Source organism: Propithecus coquereli, unplaced genomic scaffold (genome assembly GCF_000956105.1).
Source record: "Propithecus coquereli isolate 6110/MARCELLA unplaced genomic scaffold, Pcoq_1.0 Scaffold252, whole genome shotgun sequence".
Lineage (NCBI taxonomy): Eukaryota > Metazoa > Chordata > Mammalia > Primates > Indriidae > Propithecus > Propithecus coquereli.
The window spans coordinates 1,414,355-1,436,531 of record NW_012148086.1 but is presented as its reverse complement, the minus strand read 5'-3'; the positions used below and the strand labels follow the sequence as shown (position 1 = coordinate 1,436,531).

The window sequence follows — 22,177 nt, the reverse complement described above, 5'->3', positions numbered from 1 at the left end:
GTCTTCCCCTTCCTGCATGTATGTTTAAAGGGGGTGCTAGGAGAAAACTCCCCTGTAAGTGAAACTGGTTAATGTAATTGGGAAGACTGGACCGTTTGACAGAAGTTACAAAATACTGGAGGAGGAACACAGGAGTGGCAGACACAGGACACCCAGCCACTTTCAGCTCTTCCTCCACCTAGTGAATCCCAATAAAGTTGATTGAGGGTGCACTCTAAACCAGACTGTCACAGGGGGGTTATGTGCATCATGTAATTTAGTGTTACAGAATCTACAGATGCCTCCATGAGGAAGGTAATTTATTGAACAATTAACGTCAATGATATTTTTTTCCAGCACTTGCTAGGTGTATAGCCCCACTGAAATGCTGGAGTTGAAAAACCGTGAAAGAGTCTGTTCCCCACATTCGGGAAGCTTACAGTGGGACAGAGAGAAGGAGAGAAAGGGGAGAGACAGAAAAGGGGAAGGCATGTAATGTAAGATGGTGACTACAGCATGAAATGCTGACTATCGAGGAATGTCAAACATTCAGAAAGGACACCGTATGTGGAATGAGTAAGGTGAGCCTAGGCTGGAGGATTTATAAAAGCTGCATTAGCATTTGAGTCCGCTGAGTAATCAGTCTGCTTACTGACTGGAATTAAACTCCATCTTGCCCTCCAAGAACCAAATAAACGAGGTCACTCCAAAACTGCTCTGCAGGCTTCCCACCCCCACCCCCGATCAGCTGGTCACCCCGTTCACTCCGTGAGACAGACCGCTGCTCCCCAGTGCACAGGGCACCCCAGCCAGCAGCCTGCGCTCCACAAGCCTCTGCTCTGTTCACTCTGTCGACTTAAAAGCTCACCTATGATCCCTGGGTCTGCTCTTAAACCTGTTTATGCCAGTTGTATCGAGTTTAATGAAAATACTGCAGAAACCAATGACATGCGGTCATAAAAAAAGAGATTCATTGTTGCTATGAACGCTGATGTCAATGTTTTCGAGAGCCTTGAGAAAGGCACAGTCACTAAAACTCTCTATTTAATCACACTTACGTAAGGCAGTTGTAAAAGAAAAGGGGACGGTCCAGAGGATTCCTGTGCTCAGATCATTCCATAAGTACCCTTAAGCTGCATTACACTTTGAGGAGAACCAAGTGGAAAATTTCAGGGTTCACCGTGGACGTACACTGTGTAAAAGCAAGACGCAGAACCCAGTCCCTGGACCGAACTCACAGACAGGCAGGGGGCACATGATAGACAGCTCCTTTCATCTGTTTTCAGACACAAGGAAATGCTACAGTGGATGTTTTAGGATTCCACAACTTAACTGATGTTTCAATAACCTCCTATAAAGTTCTGATCACTTTAAGCGACAAGTTCTGACTGGCTGTGAAAGCAAGTCTGCAGTAAGTGACGTGCAAGCAGCAGTCACTCATTACCACTGTAATCACACCGGTGACACTCACGGTCACAGTCACTCTGCGCTCACTCCAGGAGGACACGATGCAGTGTGGTTTTGTGTTCTCCCTCCATCCCCACAGCAGCCTGCTGAGCTAGGAACCCTCATCATCCCCACCTCGCCAGTAGGGAAGCTGAGGCCCTGGCTTGGCACGGTGAGGCCACGTGCCATGAGTGGAGGCCCAGAAGGAGACCGGGTCCTATCTGAGCTCTTATTCCACCACACGGAGGGATCATCGCCTTTCCCATCTCCCTTTTACTGCTTTCCAGTAAACTTTACTACTTACTTTACTACTTTCCTACCTCCCCGATACTCCAAAAGGCAAGAGTGGTACTCCCTCCGCCAGGGATCCTCCAACCTTGGCCTCTCTTCTCCCTGCCTCTCAGGTTTGCAGGAGAATGTGCAAGAACAGGCTCGCAGGGAGGCAGCCAGGAAGTGGGCGGGGGTCTGTTCTCTCGCATGGCCAGGTCAGACACAAGGCGACAACTTGACAATGGTGCAGTCTTTCGGACCCCTGATCGATACCCAGCCAATTATAGCCAGATCTCCTTATTCAAGGTAGCTGTGTTCCATAAAGTCACTGCACAGATTCAGCCAACGCTGGGCTTCTGCCCCTCAGGGAAATACAGAGTTTGTTTCCCATGAGCCTCTGACCACATTTTCATCAACCGATCAACACACAACCTACTTTCATGTGTGTCTCAGTTTAAAGACACCTTATTTTACACATACTGTGGATTCATCAACACTGAATTCACAGCCTATACTATAGGCTGTGAACACTATAACTCATGCCTGAACGAAGCTTCTCTGACACGTCTTTTTCTGCAAGGCACACCACAGGCCTCGTGTGCTCAGGGACTGGACGGCACTTCAGCAACACACTGGGAGGCATTCTAAACAGCAAAATCACCAATGAAAGCACAAAAGTGGGGAAAATGTGGCACTAAACAGATGGTCAAATAGATAGCTGTGTACAGTATGAGCTGAAAGAAGGCAGAGTCGCCTTGCTCAGTCAGCTGAGAATGTGCACCTACCTGCAAGCCCAACTTTTGGCCATTCTGCTCATATCCTCGAATGACCACAAAAACGCCCTGCTTATTGATCTTGGGGTTACAGATGTTATTTTATCAAGTGAGCAAATTTGCAAATACAAAATCTATAAATAACGAGGATGAACTGCAATTTAACCTATAGGTCTGCAGATTACTGAATATTTAATTCCCTTAAAAAAATCTCAAAAACTTGCCAATTCTAATGTCCCCAAATAATAAACCTGTCACTACAGCATTATTAATTACAGCCTAGTCCATTTGTAATTGTCAACTGTGTGACTGTTTCTTTATACCTAAGATGTCTTACGCTCCTACCGGAAGCAAAGCCTCGGAGGAATCCCTCCACTTAGAAGGAAGCTCAGGATGACAAGTTCATGCTGTGGAGTTTGTTTCCAAAGACACGCACCTCTCTTCCAGATGTATGTTCTCCACCTCAAGATTTCTACTGATTTGCAACTGCCTTGCACGGCAAGGCTTGAAGCATTTTCTAGGCAGAGATGCTGAGGAATCTGGCATGCGAAGGTTTTCTGGAGCACGAACAAGAAAACCCAACGGTCCCGTGCTCAGGATGGAAAGGAGAAAGGGAACAAGAGGCTCTCAGGTGACAGGAAATCGTACACGACAGGTCACCCAAACCCCAGAGGCTGCTGAGCCCTCAGTACTCCCCATGTCCCTGGTCCCCTCAGACACTCCCAGGCTTATTCAAGGTGGCCCAGGGCTGCAGCATCTCCTTCTAGAGCATCAAACTTCAGCCTGTATCAGCACCACCAGGAGGGCTTGGTGGAAGAGTGATTTGGGGCCCCACCCCAATATTTCTGATTCAATAGGTCTGGGATGGGGCCAGAGAGTTTGTATTTCCGTGTTCCCAGGTTTATGCCGGTGCTGCTCGTATGGGACCACACTGTAAGATCCACTGACCTAAAATGTCTGAGCGTCAGCTTGGTTTGTGCTAACAGCCTTGTTACTTGTGCGACACAATGCCGGCTGCATGACAGCACCCCTTGCCGTCATCCTAACTCTGCCTCCCCACCGCCCTGGGGAACAAACACTGCAGAACTGCTCAGAACCTCTGACAAGTCCAAGTCCTTTCTAACTGTCTCACTTTTCATACGTTTTTCATTCCATTGAGTTGCAATCTGCTCTCGCTACAAGTCTGCGCCTGGGCCCTGTTTCTTTCCATGAGAGAATCATATCAAGGCCGGTCCCTTTGGCAAGGGAGCTGCGTGATTTTCCCAGGGAAAAAAATAAGAATACACCTGGCTGGAGTGAAACAACCCTTTAAATGGTATGACTGTTTTTAAAGGCTTTCTGAAACAAATGTTGCCATTTTCCAAAACAGCCTGTGAACTTCGTGTCACGTGTTGAGAACCCAGCAGGTTTTCAGCGAAACACATCATCGAATGAGATACATTGTAGTGCCGCTGAGAGAACGTCTGCCCAGAGGTCAACAGGCCAAGGCCACGCTGCAGCCTGGCAGGCAAGTCTGAGTCATTAGGTCATGGAAGACAACTGTGCGAGAGGAGAGGGCAGTGGTTTGGGACGCTGGTGTGCAATTCATGCAATACTGATAAAACAGCATCTGGCGGTAGGCATCGGCCACAGCCAGCCCACGCTCTGTGCTCAAACGCACCCTCGAATCCGGCATAGTGTGGCCCCATGAAGCAGACACCGGGATCGGAGCCCCGGCCAACCTACCCAGCTTCCAGTTTCCAACTCTGGTCCCCAAATGAACTGCATCCACACACCCACCCCTCCCCTCACTTCACTGGGCCATTTTAAAGCCAACCCCAGACCACATCACTTCATCCATAAATATCTCAGTATGCATCTTTAAAAGATAAGAACTTTTTAAAAAAAATACAAACTACCAGTATCGAGAACGACAATTCCTTAACATCACAAAATCTCCGATTCATGTTCAAATTTCTCTGTCATACATTTTTTGGGTTTTTTAAATTTTGTTTTTACAGTCTGATTTAAAGTTTGAATTGGGACCCAAATAAAGTCTTATAATGTTTGTTTAATGTTTGTCTTCAGTTCCTCTACAGGACAAATTCTTTCTCTTCCTTTTGCAATTCATCTGAAAAAGACCGGGGTCATCTTTGCCCAGTAGAATCTCCCCAGCTCTGGAGTTTGCGGACGCCCCAGCATCGCTGCACAGATGGCTCCGCCCTGTGTGTCGGGCCAGTTGCAGACAGATCTGAGGCTGGGTCCCATCCTGGTTTGATTTCTGGCAAAGGACACGGCGGAGAGGCATCGTGTGTTTCCAGCAAGGAGGCACGTGTCCAGCGGCCACTTCTTTGTGACAATGCAGGTCACGGAGGATCAGGGCCGAGAGCCAGCCATTCGTTTATCAGGAGTTTGAGAGGGGCAATGGTTTAACTCTATCACATTTTCAATATTTATTAGCCAGAATTCCTCTTTCAATAAAACTTTCCCTCTTCCTCCGTTTGGAAACCCTGAGATACAGTTTGTACAAGAAAGGAAGGTTAAATGTTTAATTGTTGCCCTTTATTTACCAGTTTTCAGAATGAATGGGTTCCCTAGCATCCCCAGAAGGTAACTAAGGAGTTCTGTTGTTGTTTTCTAAGTAATACTTTTTAAAGTCTGTTGTGCACATCAGAAAATTATGTCTCAGTCCAAAGTACAAAGCTAACAGGTGTCATAAACTGGATCCAGTTCCACCCTGCCCTGAGGTCCCCGACCCTGCATGACCCCAGGCTGCCCTCCGGAAGGCTCACTCTGGAAAGACAGGCCGCAGGCTGCTGCATGCGTGCCTGAGGGCCAGCACAGGGCCAGGGCGGGGTGTTCATGGCCATCACGCTGCGAAAAGAAGTGTTGGCTAAATGGAGAAAACTTTTCACTAAAATGGAAAATACCCACACAATTAAACAGGACTCCTTATTCTCTCTGTATACTTGAGCCTCCAAATGTGACAAGGTTTGCAGCAAGGGCAGAATAAAACTTTTTTTTTTTTCTTACAAAAATGGTTTGCTAATACTCTAGGGAAAGCACATTTTTAACAAGCCTGTTGTAAATGCACTAGGAGAATCAGACGACTGTGACGGCATCTGAGAGGACCCTGAGCCGCTGAAGCTTCTGGCCTTCAATGGAGGTACAGTGCTGCTGGCAGGCCGACCCCACTCTCGGGTCCCAGCCTCACGCAAGCACAAGCGGAGTTAACTCCCAAAACCTCAGAGGTGCTTTTAGTGACCCAAGGAAACTGCCGTAGGTACCCACTTCTCTACACAGGGACTTTTTGAGCCACAGACCACATGTATCACAGTCAAGCAACCCTCACATTTGAAGGTAAGACGGAAGGCTAGAGAACAAGGCCGCATGAACCCAGGGAGGAACCTGAGACTGGGGCCCTGGCTCAGACTTGCAGCCAGCTCCCTGCCCACCCCATGCTCACCCTCCTCCCCGAGTGGATGCAGATTTGGGGGCGGGGATGGGGGTGCTGTTGCGTGTGGGTTTCTTGATGGGTGCCCCTCTTGCAGGTGAAGCACACTCCGGTGATGTAAACGCCGTGCCAATCGAATGCATCCCCACCTGGGATGTGCAATGCTACCTCCTCATGCGCTAACTTCTCTCCAAATCAGGGCATTTCCAAAAACAAGCATTTTATTTTCCCGTTCAGCAGTTGCTGCTGTTTCTCCCCGATCACACGCAGCCACTGCCTTCCAGGGCCTCTCCACGTTTAAAACATGTCATTGTTATAGCATCTGTGCCATTAAGAAAGAAAAGGAAGGGTACGATAGAACCCACTCAATCAGATTTTTCTTATCCATTCTTTTCCATCCATTTTCTTATCCATTCCAGCTATCAGGCTTGGCAGCATTCACTCACTCAAAACATTGCTTTGGGGCAGGTCCCTGGGGGAGAAGCTGCCTGTTGTGCACTGGGGACAGCATGTCAATATTTAAGCTGAAGGTGCCTTTCAAGCTGCCGGCTCCGACTCGGCCCTACCTCTCTGGCCCAGAGAGCAGCAACCCCAAACCGGCAGAAGCGGTTAATGGTCAGGGCGGGTGGGGATTCAGTGCCGTGTACCACACACCTGGTGGCACAGATGCAGACAAATCCTTGCTGGTGTGACAGGCCTGCAGCCCAGGCCTCCAGGGCCGCTTTAATCATTAGCCAAGGCTTTGTGTTCACCGGTGGATGTAAGCTGACACCCCGTGTCAATATGTTCCCTGCTGTTGACGCTTCACAATCCCCTCCACCTGCAGAGGTAGGGACAAAAGCTTCAGGAACAGTCTCCAACCCATGGGCTTTCATAGCCAGCTACAAAGGTAGTGGCCTACCTGTTTGTGGAGGCTCAGCTTTGTTGGGTGTTTTTTAATTCGTTGAGGGTTTTCCCTCTTTCTCCGTGGGTCAGTGAACTGAGAGCTAAAGGCTCCTGGCTGCGGGGGAGGAGTTCTCCAGAAGGAAATGCAAATGCTGCTGCCGGGAAGCCTTGCACTGGGGCTCCTTTCCCAGAAATCCAGGCAATTTCCACCCTCCAAGGTTGGAAATAGCCTAAGGCCGAGATGTTATTTTAGGTGTGAGAGGGGATGGTGAAATCAAAGAACAGTACAGATCAAAGTTTAGCTTGTGGTTAGTGGGGGTGAGGAAGCCACAGACATCCCTGGGAGCCTGTGCCCGCAGGGTCACGGGGCAGTTCTGCAGATGCTTTGAGGAGCAGCTGGACAGAGAGGCTGGGGGCAAAGGTCAGGGCCCCTTTCATGTAAGTATCTCTGAGAACCGGCCTGGGCTCTGAGCTGCAGCCACCCTGGGTCCCGCTCACCATGGAGTCCTTCAGGAAGGAATGGGGGGGCTTCCCTTCCAGCTTGGGGCTCACGCTGACATAGTGCCAAGCCACTGCAGGCTGGTCCAGGGCACCCCCAGGCCAGGAAGGCTCTGCAGGCCTTTGCTGGGAAAGCCCTGGGGTGATGGAGACATCATAATCCTGCCCAATCCAATGACAGCTCATAATCAGAGATTCCTCTTTTAAACAATTTCCACAAACAGCTCATGCTGGTACTCTGCACAGTCTCAAAATCTGTTCCATCTGAGCAGTCTGGGACAGTTTACAGAAGGGGCCACAGCCAGCCTCGCAGGGAGCCTCCTCCACTACGTACTGTCTTGGCCGAGGGCCTGTCCCACTGCCCGGACAAGGCTGGAGCAGCTTCCTCGTTATTCCATGGGCCATAGAGAAGTTCCAGAAATGCCTGGGGAACACTGACGATAGGAAAGAGGAGAAGGGAGGTGCCCGCCGTGTTAAGTTCCCGAGACTGCTGTAGCGCATCACAACAAACTGGGTGGCTTGAAACCAGCCGCTTATTCTTTCCCAGCTCTGAGGGCTACCAGTCTGACATCCAGGTGTCAGCAGGGCCACGCCCCTCTGACAGCTCTAGGGGAGGATCCTTCCTTGCCTCTTCCACCTTCTCTCGGCTGCCAGGATGCTCTGGGTCCCTTATCTTGTGGACACAGTGCTCCCAGCTCCGCCTCGGTTGTCCCGTGGCCTTTTCCCCATGTGTCTCTGTGTCCTTTTCTCTTTAAGTTCACCAGTCACTGAATTTAGGCTGACCCTATTCAGTATGACCTCATCTCCGTCATTGTTCCAAATAAGGTCATATTTAGGCAGAGGTTTCAAGTGGATGTGAATTTTGGGGGAACACGACCCCACTCACTTCACCTACCCTACAGATCGTTCTGTGCGGTCCCTAAGAAGAGATGGATCAGCTATTTGTTTCTGAGTCTAATGTTCTCTTCCTGCACATTGTTTCCTTATATCAACAGGCAGGTGTGAGTTCAACTGTGAAAGGTGCCCATGGCTTGCCCTTCTTCCCCGATACCTGCTCTCCTCCCGTCAAGAGAAAGTCATGTGTGCAAGAAAATAAAGCAGAAAAACCTTCAGAGGGGTGAAATGCAGAGTTAAGAAAAGGCAAACCTGAGAGCAGTCCAGGACTGTGGCTCTAACCTCTGCCCCGCCAGCTCTCTATCCCCGGCCTTCACATGGACACTGGGAACTGCGCAGGAAATGAGGAATGGAGAAACTCAGTCAACTGATAAAGGCATCACCCAGCCCAGGCAGCATGGCCTGCTCTGGCCGCCCTGGGTGCTGGTGGCATCTGGACCATGGGGTGCAGATGAACTGTGGGACCAGGGAGCCCCAGCCCACACTCCAGCCCATCTTCACCCTGTCCCACTGGCTCCCACAGAGTAAATCCTGGACACTCGGGCTGGTCTGCACCTGCTCCAAGGAGACGGAGAACTGGCCGGCACCAGCACCCACACCCTCAGCTGGAGCTGAGAGCCAGGACACAGGACCAGGACCAGGACCTATGGCTGCCTAGGGCACAGCAGCTGGCAAAACAGGCTGAGGCTCATCCCCAAGCCAGGACATGCCCTCCAGAGGCACTGCTGGGGGAGAAGGGCCACCCCTGAAGTGGAGGCACCTGACCCTGCTGGCCTCACCCCTTCCCCACTTTCTAGCTGCGCAACCTCACATGCGTGCCGACCCTCTGATCTGACTGCACCGGGCCACACAGCCCTCATTCCCCTGAGCTGCTCCGTGTCCACAGGTCCATCCTCCGCACCTGTCCCCTTCCAACAGGACCCTCCATAGTGCCCTCTGACGCCCCAGTGCTGGTGCAGGTTACCAAAACAGCACTCTGGGATAACAGAGTGGCAAGGTGAAGTTTGGGGAAATGCAGCATCGGCCTGTATTTTTGTTGCTGTCTCTCACCCAGCTTTCGCCAAAGCCATAGATGTTGCGTTTGGCTCTCTTGACCAAATGGAATACCTGGACTCTGACCAACGGGATTCTTGAGACTTTTCTCTCTGCTTCCTGGAGATCGAACAGATTAAGTGACCTGATACAACTCAATTTCACTGTGACTCTGGTCAAATGCGTTCATATGAAGACTCCTGAAAAGACACACAGACTCCGGCAGGGGCGGCGGTGGGTCCAGACACCGGGTGCATGCACAAGTGCACACACGCAGGCAACATTCAGCTAAGACTCTGCTGCGACGTGCAGATCCATGCCTGTGTGAAACCATTTGTGAGCAGAAAATTACAAATACTGGATTTATGCACCACGAGGACAAGAAATTCACACCAAGAGACTTCTGTGAAGTCTTCTGTGATAACATTCACTCAAACAGGCCACTGTGGGTCGGGGCCATCGGAAGAGACCAACGTAGCCCTTGAGCTCAAGGTCGCCGGATGCTCAGCACCTTTTTACAACGCCCCCAACCCAGCATGTGGCAGATGGGAAGTTTGGGTGTTTCGCTGCTGCTAAATTTGCACTGAAATAAAAGGGAGACCATTAAAGTGATTTCTTTTCATTCATCTGAAACTCCCAATCATCCATTTGGTGAGCATGATTCAGCTCAGGAGATTTCTTTCTGAAGTAATTCAATACCTTTGAGACACTCTGTCATGGCCGCTGGTGGGAGACGCATGGATGACAGTACGTGGTCCTGTGCAGGCTTCCTGAACAGGCACAGTCTGTCCCTGTGCTGGTCTCGCTGCTCAGGTTGCTTCCCCTGAGTGGCTTTGTGAGTTTAAGCAAACCATATCGAACAAGGCCCTGACATGTGTGCAAGCACACAGAAAACACACATAGCCCATACACACACCATACACACACAGCACACAACACACATGCCTCAACACACATGCACACACAACACACTCAAACACACCATGCACACACACACAACACAGTATACGTACATACAACAGAAATACAACACAACACACATAGCCCATACACACCATACACATACAGCACACAACACACATGCCTCAACACACATGCACATACAACACACTCAAACACACCGTGCACACACAACACAGTATACACGCATACAACAGAAATACAACACAACACACATACACCATGACAAACACGCACATACACCATACACACACACAACACATATAACACATGCCACAATACATATGCACATACAACACACTTAAGCACACCACACAAACACACAAAGTGCACACAACACACATGCACACACAGCACGCACCATCATTCACACGACACAATACACATGCATACAACACAACACACACATACACCATGACACAACACACACACATACACACCATGCACACATACGCGACACAGAGATGCCACAACACACATGCACGTACAACACCAACACACTGTGCACTCATACAAAACACATACGACACAAATACACACGCAACACACACCATGACACACAACGCACACACGCAGCCCATGCGTGCACAGCAATTTATGGGTGTAGTTAGCAAAACCCAGTTTGAAAGCTCCAGCCTCACAGTGTACTGTGGCTCCTAATGTCACCTTTGACAGAAACAGCCTACTGCCTCAACTTCAATAAACAAAGGGAAATAAAGCCATTATGACTCAGAAACTGTTCTTACAACCTCTCCTCCAACGTCAGGAATCACAACGGCCAAGCAAAAACAACCCGTGTGTGAGTGCGGCAGCTCGAGGGCTCTGCACCTGCCCGAGCTGAATCACTGTCCTGAACGCCACCCACGCCAAGGGAGGTGGCCTCTGGAAGGCGGGGACATGGGGCTCCCTCAAGGACAGCGGCCCATCTGTAAACACGCAGCACTTCCACGGGGCTGGCCAGGAGGCTGTCCCGGGAGTGGGCCACACATGGGACTCACAGTGTCCTAGTGAAGGCTGTGCCTGCACCTAAGGCCATCAGGAGTCATTGGTGCACTGCTGCGATCCAGTCCTTGGACAGGGTATGAAGGCAGAGACAGGACGGAAAGAAAAAGACCATTGACACTCTGCCTTTGAACTTCAATAAAAAGGCATCAGGCCACTGCTCAGACCAGTTAGGCCACTGCGTCATGAAAACATCCTGCAAACCAGAAACTACCAAGGACGGACTCACATACGCCCCTGCTCTGAATTGTCCCTTCTAACTGTCCAAATGCGGATCACATGAGTCAATGTACTACATCCGTCACCCGTGCTGTCACCCTTAGGTAGCAGGGGACGTGCTTTGGAACGCATCGAACTAGTTCTCTCTCCTTAGATGGCAGGAGAACAAGATCAAAAACAAACAACAAGCAGCAAAGCCTGTAGGCACTAAAAGAACTTTATTGCGATCTCGAACTCATAGAACAGAGACTCAGGCTTCCCCGCTCACTGTGTAGGTTCTGCGTGCCGGGGCCAGCACTAAGAATTTAGATACATCATTTCATTCACTCCTTGCAGGGCCCCCAAGAGGAAGATGGTATTGTTCCCATTTTACAGAAGAGGAAGGTAGAGCCCAAAAAAGTGACAGGACTCAGTGCAAGGCCCCACGCTCTCTAATGTGGTAGCCTGGATGGACCCAACCTGACTCTAGTCTGTGCCCATAACTGCTATTACATGTGAGCACACACGTGTACATATACGTGGAGATCACAGAAAAGTTGGATTCCAGGCCAAGACTCCGTCTTGAGGAGCCCAGCCACTTCCCATCACTAATGATCGCAGTCACCTAGAACAATGTGGCGCATCCTCATTCTGGCCCAGCAGACATGCCCCACAGAAGTGGCACAGGGGATGTTAGCAGACAAAGGCCCCAGTCGTCCCTTTATAGTTCTAAAAGCTGCATCCAGGGCATCCAGGGCCCTGGTCAGGTAAAGCCACAGGCCCTAATGAGGCTATACCGCAACAGCTCCTCTCTGACCTCCCTGTAGGATAACCCCCCTCCACCTGTGAACAGCTGTGGCTCAGGGCATGCCCACGATGCCTTAGTCCACACCCTCCATAATTTCCGTGTAACATCTCTGCTGATCCCTGTTTTTTCCCTCCTTTCAGACAAGGCACATGCCAATAATTGTGGTCTCCTCTTTACATCAGCTCCCGGGAAACTCAGACCCTGCGTGCATGTGTCAATGGCTAAGTTAACATTTACAAAAGAGGTTTGCCTCCCAGCTCCTTTCTCAACCCCACTGTGCCCTTTCTAGGCCATGAATTACTCTAACCTCACATTCCACTTTGTAAGCCGTTGCAGAAAGCAGAAGATTCTACTACTAGAAAAGTAACAGAAAAATGGGCGTCACAGGTAAGCGGCATGAGCACCATGGAAAATGTTTCTTCTGTCATCATATCTTAACCACACCAGGTAGTCACAAAGGCACCCTGTCCCTCAAGACAAACAAGCCTCACAAAGTGTAATGTCACCTTAATGGTGACAGATGTCCCTACAGTCCATTGTCGGCTGTTAGCAAGTGCGGCCAGCTGCACCCACCATGCCTTCTCTCTGCCAGTGAATTACCCCTGAGAATTTCAAAACAACCATTCCCTGGCCAGTGGTACCCCAGGAATTTTGGCAGACCTGGCAGCTCACAGCATTAAAACATGCTGGGACGAAGCTATTCTAGAACCTCTCCGAAGGGCTCATGGCCCTCAGGTTACACCCGCAGAGCAGAGGCAGGCGGTGTAGGGGCCAGGTGAACGCCAGGTGGAGGAGAGACCACCGCACAGGACAGAGTAGAAAAGCAGCCCGGCTCAGGGCAGGTCACAGAGGTGCACGTGGGGACACTGACACCCCAGAGAACAGCAGGGCTGCCTCGGAGCTGGCCACCACCCCAGCCTCAGGTGGAATGTCCAAAGGAAGCAGCCCACCTGCTCCCAAAGCTGGAAGGGTGAAGAGTCACAGAGTCCAATTATAACAAAGTCACTGTGATCTCCAATAACACGGAAGGTTGGCGTGGGAGGGAAAAGGAACCGGAGGGACCCTGTAGGGACTCCTGCATATGACGGCTCAGGCAGTGCTGAGACCAGGAGTGGTGTGGCAAGGTCCAGAGGGACGAGGCCTGAAGTCAGAACCTCCACTTGCAGCTCTCTCACGAGCATACAACCTGTGGGGAGGTGCTCGGCGGCTCATACCCACGATGTCCAGATCGAGAGACGTTCTGAGAACTGACGAGGCACAGAGGCCCAGAAACAGGAAGCCCACCCTGAAACATGGGCTAATTTCCTCCCAAGTTCTATTAATAGAGTGAGAATTTTTTTTTCATACACCACTTATTCTTGGTTTTAAAATGTGGCCCATGAAAACATTCAAAGCAACACCAACAAACGTGTCTGGTCTCTAAGAGTATAGAAAGTGTACAGCCACACAAAGGAAGCCAAGGCTAGGCTGGCGACGGCCCCTTAGTGCCTGGGTGACCTGGGAAGTTTCTTCCTTGTCCTGAGCCCTGTGGTGAATTCACGGGCAGAGCAGCTGGCGCACAGTAGGGACCCAATGAACAGTAACAAGGAGAAAATTAAAAACGGCTCTCAGGTGGCCTGGCCAGGACTACAGGGCCCAGTGACTCCCAAGGTGACATTCAAGATGTCAGTATTACCTGAAGGCACCTCCACGTCCATCCAAAGTGCTGGAAGGTTCTCAGTCCATGCAGGGCCAGGAGACAAAAAAAGGATTCCATGCTATCTGCCCTGAGAAGCAACACTGTGCAAGAAACCCTCCCATCTTAGCTCCACTGGGCAGAGGAGGGTTCATTAAACTAGGCCGCCCAGCGCAGGGAGGCAGGAGGGGCACAGGCTGGGCTGGGATGCCGTCTCCAGCCCTCCAGTCTGGAGGAGGACAGCACTGCCCTGTTCTGGGGAGAAAGCTACAAGAAGGACAGAGATGTGAAGGAGGTGGGCCTCTCGATGACAAAGGCCCTCTCTGGGACCCCAGGCCGCCACAGAGGATGGCAGCTGAGGAAGGCAGGCACAGCCTGGGACCCTGTACCCTTTGAGCTCCCAGCCATGAGTCTCACAGTTAAGCTGCATCATCCTCTGCAGAGGGCTTGCCACAGCACAGATCGCTGGGCCCCAGACCCACAGTTCCTGATTCAGCAGGTCTGTGCGAGGGCCTGGGAATGTGCATTTCTAACAGGCACCCAGGCAACGCTGCGGCACTGTGCAGGGACCACCCTGGGGGGCCTCTGGTCAAAGCAATTCGCAAAAGGTCATAGAGAGCTTAGTACAGAGTGGACTTGTGCAAGGTCATCTCAGGGAAAGGTACATATACGCACACATTCATATGCACATAAAAATCATGTACATATTGAACACACACCTGTACATTCATACACATATCACAATTACATAATACGCATGCTCAGCACTCATAGATACAGTTACATACACAGTCCACACACATGTATACATTCATATACATAGAAAAAGTACATAGCACACATACGTATTCACATATAGTAGTTAATACACACATAACACATATATTCCACATATTCATATGCATATAACAATTATATACACAATACACACATATATACATTCATAAACAAACGATTATATAACACACATACATTCACATACATATAAAAACTACATACATAACACACACTTTCACATACATACAATTTTACACATAAGCATGTATTGGTGTGTTATCGATACATACATAACACGTGTGCTTTCATTCATATACACGTAACAATTACGTGCGTAATAAACACACACGCAGAGTGCAGGAGCCGGGCTGGTCTGGAAGGAGAGCCGGCTCTCAGTGACCACACCTGTGGAAAGGAAACGCCGGGCCGGGTCCTGCCGCAGGGTGGGCTGTGCCCCGAGAGACCGCGAGGCTCCGCTCCGGGACCCCGGGCTCCGGGGGACGCAGTGACAGCACCCCAGCAGCTGGGCCGGGCCCTGACAGCCCCCTGGGGCCTGTGACAGGCCCAAGGAAATCAGGCCCTGATGGCCTCAGCTCTTGACGCCACAACATGTTTTTCATGGTCTGTAGATATTTCAGGTTTTGAGTGAGTCTTTTTTAACCTTCCGATGACCTCGAATGCGTATTTTGCTCACCCAGAATCAGAGAGGCCACAGCATGTGACGGCATTAAAAGGAGCATAATAACAGCACCAGGATTGTGGACAGGGCATCTGTGACACGCCTGACCCTGTACCTCCCTTTTCTTTAATTGCATCCTCAGCTAAGTTAGGGAGCGCCCTGTCCTCCAACCCCACGTGAAGGAGGAGACCGAGGCGCGGGGTGGGCAGGGGCTCACACGGTGCCCAGCCGGTCGCGGCGAAGTCGGGACCTCAACTTGGCTTCATCAGAACAGGGAAGCTGCACACCAGCCGGCCTCGGCCAAGGCCCTCGGACCATGTTCTCCTGCACCCCACGACAGAAGCAGCCTGTGTGCGGAGGCTGCTGTGCTCTCAGCCCCCAGAGACACGAAGGCAGAAAGACGGGCAAAACCCACTGCAGAACTCTCTGGATTCTGTGTACGGCAAAACCAGGGAGGGCCAAGGGCATGGAGCCCCATCCAGTTTGGGAAGCATGGGGAACACGCCTGACAGGTAGGCGCACCTGTTTCCTTCCCTCACAGGCGAGGCTGGGACCTGCACACACTGCCCCAGCAGCAGGAGACTGTTTCACATTTGCCTTGCTGGGAGTCGCTTCCGATTTTCAATGAGAGAAGAGGGTTCCATATCCTACTGTCCTGGACTGGGTGATACACTGAGCCCCACAGGCATCCTGTGAGCTGCTAGTAAGTCCTCAAAAACAAGGCTTAACTACCCCTCATCTCCAAAGATGGGGCAAAGAAAACAGCAGGAGGCACCACGGCATCTGAAGAAGCTTCATTTGAAAAGCAGACAGCAATTTAAATTTACCTAATAACAAGCCAAAGAGAAAATGCTATCGTATCTTTACCTTCCATCTGATGAAAACATAGCATTTGTCAGAGCCGGATGTCCACAAACCATTGCACCCCGTTGTCCACGGCCACCCTGTGACACAGGCACCATCAATGTCCATGTTTTTATCATTAAGACGATGGACTTGTGGTGTCTTCACTTTACAGCCGAGAAAACTCAGGCTGAGAAAGATGAACCCCCGAAGGTAACTATAATACTACTGACCCAAAAGGTGGTTCCTGCAAAGGAGGCTGGAGTCTCTCCTCTTAAGAAAACAAAGACATTTTACTCCAGTCAGAAGAGACATTATTAAAATGTTAAAAAACAATAGATGTTGGCGCAGATGCAGTGAAGTGGAATGCTTACCACTGTTGGTGGGAATGTAAATTAGCACAACCTCTATGGAAAGCAGCGTGGAGATTCCTCAGAGAACTAAAAGCAGACCTACCATTCCATCCAGCAATTCCACTACTGGATATCTTCTCAAAGGAAAAGAAACCATTATATCAAAAAGACACCTGCACTCATGTTTATTACAACACAATTCACAATCACATAGATACAGAATCAACCTGAGTGCCTATGAGCCGAGGACTGGATAAAGAAAACATAGTATTAAATATATATACCATGAAATACTACTCAGCCATAAAAAGGAATGAAATAATATTGTCTTTTGCAGCAACTTGGACGGGACCAGAGGGCATTATCCTAAGTAATTCAGGAACAGAACACCAAATAGCACCTGTTCTCACATGAGTGGAGCTGTGCTAGGGTGTGTGTGGTCACACAGAGTGGCACCATGGATACTGGAGGCTCAGCGGGGGGTGGGAGGGAGGCGAAGGATAAAAAAATTACCTACTGGGTACAAGGTACACTATTCAGGGGATGGGTACACCTAAAGCCCAGACTTCATCATTTTACAACATATCCATGTAACAGGACTCCACTTTACCCCCTAAATCTATTGAAATAAAAAAAGAAACCTTTCTAGTAACATAGAAAAGGAAAACTACGCAAATGGCTAGTGTGAGGTGGTCAAAGGTCCCCATGAGCAGCTCTGGGAAAGCTCCAGGTCAAAGGGAGGGTGTGAGGGAGGGGGCACAGCTTGCACGAAGAAACTAGTCACGCAGGATGGCACAACGGCCCAAAGCAACGCAGAAGACTCACCTGTTCCAGCTGGACGTGCACACAGCAGGGAATCACCACCTTGAAGGGAGAACAAACAGATAAGCCAATGGATTCTCCAGAAAAAACCTGGCATAATAATCAAGCCAGACTCCCAAAGGCCGAAACTGCCTCTAACCTCATTCAGGGTCACAAAGCTGACAAGACCCGGAGTTAACGGAGTCCAGGTTTTTGTTCACTTTTGGAAAGTCCCAGTCCTTTTCGAGAATTTCATGAAAACCATAGAACCTCCCCCTTCAAGAAAAATGCACATCACTCACAGATACAGAATTCTGCCTCCACTTTCAAAGAACTGGTGGACTCCCAAGATAGAAACTGCTGAGCCAGCCAGGCCCCTCCTCACTGGGGAGCGTGGGAGCGCGGCCCAGAGGCGGAGGTGCAGGGCTCTGCCTGGCGTCTTCGCGCTGCCCCACTCCTCCCACCCACACACAGGGGCTTACATTCTCTACAGAATGGGCAGACTTTTCTAGAACTATTTCTGCAAGTGGAACTGAAACCAGAGTCTGCATGTGGCCATGTCAGCGTGGTTATCCACGCAGCACAGGAGCAGCGCAAAGGAGTTTCCTTCGACTCCGCCACAGCCCTCTGAAGAAAGGAGAGCTCGCCAAGACACACAGACAAGACGGAGTGACGACAGACAGCCAAAGCCAACTCGGGAGAGGCAGTGCAGGTGCGGGGCCACTGACCCTACAGAGGTGAAGACCCCGCCTTCAGCAGGATCTCTGCGCCACCACTTGCTGGCTGTGCGACCTTGGCTTTAATCTCTCAGGGCCTCAGTTTCCCCATCGGAAAACTGTACGTAACAACAGTGTCTTCCTCGCAGGGTAGCTGTGAGGATTCAGAGACAGTGCGTGAGCTCAGAAGAGTACCTGGCACAGGGCAGGGCATCCGCTCACAGCAACACGAAGCCTCCCTGAGTAGAGGGGCTGGGGGAGCAGACGCTGCATGCTGCCTGAGGGCCCCCCAGGACCCTGGCGCCTGCACACAGCATCCAGCTCGCCCGAGCGGCCTCACCCCTTGCTGGCTCTCCCTGCTCCCAATCCCTAGCAGCTCCATTCTCTAAGAGTTTTCTGAAAATGTGCAAGGGAAGGAGAAATCCCAGGGATCTGACTAATTGGCCCTGTGGTTTGGAGTGGGCGGCGGCCTGACCTTGGTTCTTGCCGGGCAGCTATTTATAGCCCTCTTGCTTATCTTACCCAGTAAGTTCCTCAAAGAAAATGTGACGCATGGTCATTCATTTGTCTGGGACATATCATTACTCCACCAGGATTCTGACTCACATTCGAGCCTGGAGCAGGGGTCCTGCCTCATGGCACCCGGCCCCCATCCACTGGCCACCCCTCTGCATACATACAGCAGCCGGCCAGCAGGAACACAGCTTTTCATGTGTGTGTCCTCAGCTCCACACGGAGACATTAAAGTTGGAGGCATGAATGAGGGAATAAGTAAATAAATAAATACAAAGCAAAAAGCAAACAAGTGGCTTTGGAAATAGAGGCAGTTAGAGACAGAACCTCATGGGATGGTGGTGGCAGCCAGACATGGAGACCCTGTGGTTAGTAAAGCACCATGATTTATTTCACCCAAAGCAGGTTACCCACTCAACACACACATGCATCATGGTGCCTCACCACGTGTGACATGCAGGCAAGAAATGTGCAAAGAAACAGAGTGCTGCTTTACAAAGTCATTATCCGTATCACATGTGATGGAAAATTATCCAGTGATAAAAAGAAATGAGCTATCAAGCTATGAAAAGACTTGGAGGAAAGGTATTAATAAATGCATATTACTAAGTGGAAGAAGCCAACTGGAAAAGGCTACATACTGTATGATTCCAACTTTATGGCATTCTGGAAAAAGCGAAACTGCAGGACAGTAAAAAGGTCAGTGATGGCCAGGGGTTGGGGGAGGGGTGAACAGGTGGGGCACAGAGGATTTCGAGGGCAGTGAAAGCATTCTGCATGGTACTATAATGGTGGACACTTGTCATTACACATTTGTCCAAACCGATAAAATGTACAACGCCCAGAGTGCACCCAAATGTAAACTAGAAGCTTTGGTTATCAATACTGCATCAATATTGGCTCATCAAGTGTAACAAATGTACCACAGGAATACAAGATGTTTATATATGAGGGGCAGGGGCTGTGTTCAATTTCTCTATAAATCTAAAACTGTTCTAAAAAATAAAGCCTATTTAAAAAAAAAAGTTCATTGTCTGGAAGCATGTGCTTGTTGAGGGATCAAAAGAAAAGCCCTATGCAGTAGTAGAAACTTGAGTTTTAAAAATGGCAGCCACTTGGGGATTTGGTCCAGAAGCCAGGTACGTTCCGTGTGTCCCATGTCCCCCTGCGGCCAGATGGGCTGCAATAACACTGCCCACCTGGCCTGGCCCAACGGCACCCTCCAGAAAAGGAGGTGAGCTCTGTGAGCCAGGCTGCCCATGCCCCACCTCCCCTCGGTCCATCCACAGCTGACGTCATTGCAATTGGCTCACCCGATCTTGTCTAATCCATCACTTGTTCAACACATTTTTACTGAGCACCTCTCCTGCCAGGACTACACAACCCCACGGAGCTTTATGGTTCCCATAACGCAACCTGCGTAAATCGAGCGTTTTATAAGAAAGTATGCCAGGGGCACAGGTAGGGTGAGCAGCCCTGGTTCAGCAGAGCAAATGGCAGAAACCCCGCCCTGCACCCCCAGGCCACATCCTACCAACTAGAACCACTCCTCTGAGAACAGGGGCCACAGTCCCTGCTGTCCGTTTTCACGTGGGCTGTTATAAAATGCAGACAGTAAATGTGTGAGACACTAAACTTAGGCGAGAGTGAACTTGCACATGAAAACGCATAGCGAGTGCCAACCCAGAGAAAAGGGTCCCTCTGGAGGCAGAGCCAGCTGTCGATAAAGAGAAACCTATTTCTACAAAGAACTGCAAACATCTAATTTAGTAAAAACCGACCAAGTGAGCACATCGGGCACTTGTTCCCTCAATGTGGCTTCTAGGACAGGAACCTCCTAAAAAGAGACTGCATTTCCATTGTACCTTCCCTCCCTTGCAGCAAGCAGCAGCTGACCAGTTAGACCGTGGGGCAGGCTGCTGGTCCCGGTGCTCACGTGTCCTTAGCCTCAATACTACCAAGGAGCATGTGAGGGCTGAGCTGCATATGCTGGACACTCAAGCGTCACCTCCTGCTCTTCAGCCTGAGCAGAGCGGCAGAGGCACGTGGCTTCGCTGGGCAGGGCTGCATGCCACGGGAGCGCACTTAGCACCAGGGCTCACTGCGGCGGCGGCACCTACACCTCTGACCTACAGACCTCCACCTGCCCCACGCGGAGAGCCAGGTAACCCAGCGAGGGCTCGCCTGCTTGCTCTCCACGCCTCCCAGACCAGGTCTGAGCAAATGCTTCCAGCACTGTTGGCTTCTTTGCTCTTTCCATTGGACAGAGGGAAACGCCGCGGCCAGGATCTCTAGGTTGGCTTGGCCTTAGTGGGCATGAAGGAGCTGACGGTTCTTTAACATTTAGTTCTTGAGATGCCAGTCCTGACTGACTGAGGGAGCTGAAGATGGAGCGGACAGGGCTGGGGACGGTCCTGGCACTCCTGCGACCGTGTTGCAGATACCCTGCCTGGGAGTCCCCGGGCTGTGCTGGTCCCGTCGGTGCACGGGTAGTGTGGACGGGAGGCGAGCGTGGCGTGGCTGGGTGTTTGGGCAGGCGTCCCCAGACGAGCCTTTGGCCTGCCCTGAAGAGTGGCGCTGAGGGAGCCTTGGGGCAGTGGGAGCACAAGACGAGAGCGGGACAATGCTCCCCGCATCAAGGCGCCCATGGGAAGGCCCGGTCCTGCTGGCGTGCGGGCTCAGATCGGCAGACGAATGTGTAACCGAGCCCAGTGCCCTACCTGCAGCTCTTCCTCTGGAGCCCTCATGATGACCCAGAAGGGCAACAGCGCCTCGCTCTGTGCGTGAGGAGCTGAGTCGTAGAGCGCGTGGCCACCTCGCGGGTTCTCACAGAGAGAAGACGCCAGCAGGGCCAAGCTCCACGCTCCTCTCCTGGTAGGAGCTGCACCCCTCTCTCACCACAGGGTGCTGCTGTCAGCAGTGAGGGTGACAGGAGGCGACAATAGCAGACGGCACTGGGAGCCAAGCAGCTCCCACTAGTGGCTGCAGAAAACTGGAGAGAGGCAGTGGGCCACGGGCCAAGGGTGGGCTGCGGCACCCCCAGACCCCTCCCTTCGGTGACGGCAGCGAGGGCCCTTCTGAGAGGCCTGCTCCGGTGCCACTTTATGGCCTTCTCTCGGCTCTATCTGGGCCTAATCTGTCGTCACCAAGGACAACCACAAACAAACAAGGCTGCGCCTGCCCCGCACCTGGCTGCGTGGGCGCCTGGCTGCGCCGGTATCGGCGACCTTGTCTCCGGGCCAGCAGGTCCACATGGCGGGCAGAGAGGGCCGGGGGCTTTCCAGCAAGTCACACCTGCGTCTTTGGGACTGTGAGTGTGCGTGCGGGCGAGTGTGTCCACGTCAGTGTATCTAAGTATGCACGAGTGTGAATGTGTGAAAATGTGTTCTTTTGTGCGGCAGTGTGTGTGACTACAAAGGTGAGAGTGCTGTGAGTCTGCGTGAGCATGAGTGGGTGAGGGGCTGTGTGAGCACCTTGTGAGAACGGGGGAGCGTGCATGTTTGAAGTCGTTAAGTTTGTGCATTTCTGTGTACGTATCTGTGTATATTTGCGTGAGTGTGTGTGTCTCTGTGTGAGTATGTGCCTATGTGAGACAGTGCACATCTGTGCATGGGAATGTGTCCGTGTGTGTCCCTCTGTGAG

At 51.1% G+C, this 22,177-nt stretch overlaps 1 protein-coding gene across 2 annotated transcripts in view; it reads right to left on the bottom strand.

The window, feature by feature from the left end:
- The window catches only part of TNS3 (tensin 3), a 269,342-nt gene that overhangs the window by 162,364 nt on the left and 84,801 nt on the right, over window positions 1–22,177 (bottom strand). Inside the window, exon 4 of one of the 2 annotated variants that reach the window (XM_012646932.1) lies at window positions 17,331–17,369. The exons of the other annotated variant lie outside the window; for it this stretch is intronic. The gene's annotated coding sequence lies outside the window, so the exon portion shown is untranslated. The remainder of the gene's footprint in view (window positions 1–17,330; window positions 17,370–22,177) is intronic. 2 annotated transcript variants of the gene reach the window in all.